The following is a 2906-nucleotide window of genomic DNA, read 5'->3' on the forward strand; positions in this document are numbered from 1 at the left end:
GAATTAGTCTGAAGGAAGGCGAGGGTGTTTGCGTGTGAGGTTAAAATGTGATCAACAGGAATGCAGAAGCATATTGCGATTATCACTGCCGAGGTGCCACTTACTGCAGATGCTGGAATCTGTACAGAAAATAGCAAATGCTCTAGATCACAGCGGGTCGGGCAGCATCGTGGGAGAGAGCAAACAAGCGAACGTTTGAGTCGAGATGTTTCTTCACCAGGGACAGAGGAAGGGGACATCATCTACGGTGGAAGGTGGGGACTGGAGCGCTGGGGGAGAAAGGATGTTGATAGCTCGGGTTAAATGAGCAGAATATGAGAGTGGCAGAGCAATGGTGTGTCTAACTGCCAGGCTGGGAAGAACAGGCCCTACTGGGGTGGTTCAGCATTCCACTTGAAAGAGACAACACAGCGGGGAACTGGAGGAACACAGTGTGGGGCTGGAGGAACACAGCGTGGAGCTGGAGGAACACAGTGTGGGGCTGGGGGAACACAGTGTGGGGCTGGAAGAACACAGTGTGGGGCTGGAGGAACACAGCGTGGAGCTGGAGGAACACAGTGTGGAGCTGGAGGAACACAGTGTGGGGCCGGAGGAACACAGTGTGGAGCTGGAGGAACACAGTGTGGAGCTGGAGGAACACAGTGTGGGGCTGGAGGAACACAGTGTGGAGCTGGAGGAACACAGTGTGGGGCTGGAGAAACACAGTGTGGGGCTGGAGGAACTCAGCAACCCAGGCAACATCAGGAGGAGCAGGGAATCTGACTTTTTGAGTTGGGACCCTTCCCTGCTGTGTTCCTCCAGCTCCCCACTGTGTTCCTCTAGCTCCACACTGTGTTCTTCCAGCCACACACTGTGTTCCTCCAGCTCCGCACTGTGTTCCTCCAGCCCCACACTGTGTTCCTCCAGCTCCACACTGTGTTTCTCCAGCCCCACACTGTGTTCCCCCAGCTCCACACTGCATTCCCCCAGCCCCACACTGTGTTCCTCCAGCTCCACGCTGTGTTCCTCCAGCCCCACACTGTGTTCCTCCAGCCCCACACTGTGTTCCCCCAGCCCCACACTGTGTTCCTCCAGCCCCACATTGTGTTCCCCCAGCCCCACACTGTGTTCCTCCAGCCCCACACTGTGTTCCTCCAGCCCCACACTGTGTCCCTTCAGCTCCACATTGTGTTCCTCCATCCCCACACTGTGTTCCTCCAGCCCCACACTGTGTTTCTCCAGCCCCACACTGTGTTCCTCCAGCTCCACGCTGTGTTCCTCCAGCCCCACACTGTGTTCCCCCAGCCCCACACTGTGTTCCTCCAGCCCCACACTGTGTTCCCCCAGCCCCACACTGTGTTCCTCCAGCCCCACACTGTGTTCCTCCAGCCCCACACTGTGTCCCTTCAGCTCCACATTGTGTTCCTCCAGCACCACGCTGTGTTCCTCCAGCCCCACACTGTGTTCCTCCTGTTCCCCACTGTGTTCTTCCAGCTCCACGCTGTGTTCCTCCAGCCCCACACTGTGTTCCTCCAGCCTCACACTGTGTTCCTCCTGTTCCCCACTGTGTTCTTCCAGCTCCACACTGTGTTCCTCCAGCCCCACACTGTGTTCCTCCAGCCTCACACTGTGTTCCTCCTGTTCCCCACTGTGTTATTCCAGCTCCACACTGTGTTCCTCCATCCCCACGCTGTGTTCCTCCAGCCTCACACTGTGTTCCTCCAACCCCATGCTGTGTTATCTCTGACTTCAGCATCAGCAGTTCTGACTATCTCACTATTCCAGTGAATCACAGCGCAAACTGGAAGAACATCATCTCATCTTCAGACTAGGCACTTTACCGCCTTCTGACCTTAATATTGAGTTCAATGCCTTCAAATTGTGAACCCCCCAACCCATTCCTTCCCAGCTTTTAGCTTTACTTGTTGCATTCTCCGTCTCCCTATCCCAGTGGGACTGTCTATTTTTCCCAGCCTGACTGTTAGATACACACTGCTCTGTCACGCAGAGCTGGATGAACACGGCAGGCCAGGCAGCATCAAAGGCACAGGAAAAATGACAATTTGGTTCGGGACCCTTCTTCAGGACCCCGTCCAATTGCTTAATCCGAACCATCAACACCCTCTCTCCCCCAGCACTGTACACCTCCCAACTACAGCATTAATGCTGTATCAGCGATAATGGGAACTGCAGATGCTGGAGAATCTGAGATGACAAAGTGTGGGGCTGAATGAGCATTCATGCTGCCCCTCTCCACGCTTCATGTCAGCTCTGATGAAGAGTCAGCTAGACTCAAAACATTAGAGATAAGGAGAACCGCAGATGCCGGACGAAACGTCAGCTTTTATGCTCCTAAGATGCTGCTTGGCCTGCTGTGTCCATCCAGCCCCACACTTTGTTATCTTAGACTCAAAACGTTAGCTTGCTCTCTCTCCCCATGCCTCCTGAGCCACTGTGATCTGCAGCATTTGTTATTTTCCAGTTGTACCATCACTAAACTGTTAAAATCCAGACTTGCAATCCCACATTTTCAATATCAGCACTGCCTTTCGCAGGCTTTGCTCATTAATACACAAATGGTCACCCAGGGTGGGGAAAAGCATTTACATCATAAAATTTATTCGCAACGGTGTCTTTTTCTGAGTCACAATATCTTACAAGAAAAATTCACATAACCACAGGTGATTTGGCGAAAATAGAGAACATTATTTGGCCACATGAAAACAAAGTAAAATGTCTAATATATAAATGCAATGGCTCTTTAGAAAAAAAAATGTTTATCAGAAAAGAAAAACAATATAAGATCAGATCACTATTGTAAATCTGTGTCTCTCTTGTGCTGGCTGAAGAACAACATTTTATTGTGTTACTAGACATGTGCTGCACACTGATCTCATTCGAAGGAGGTGCCTATCTGAAGGGGGAAA

This window comes from Stegostoma tigrinum, chromosome 41 (assembly GCF_030684315.1).
Source record: "Stegostoma tigrinum isolate sSteTig4 chromosome 41, sSteTig4.hap1, whole genome shotgun sequence".
Lineage (NCBI taxonomy): Eukaryota > Metazoa > Chordata > Chondrichthyes > Orectolobiformes > Stegostomatidae > Stegostoma > Stegostoma tigrinum.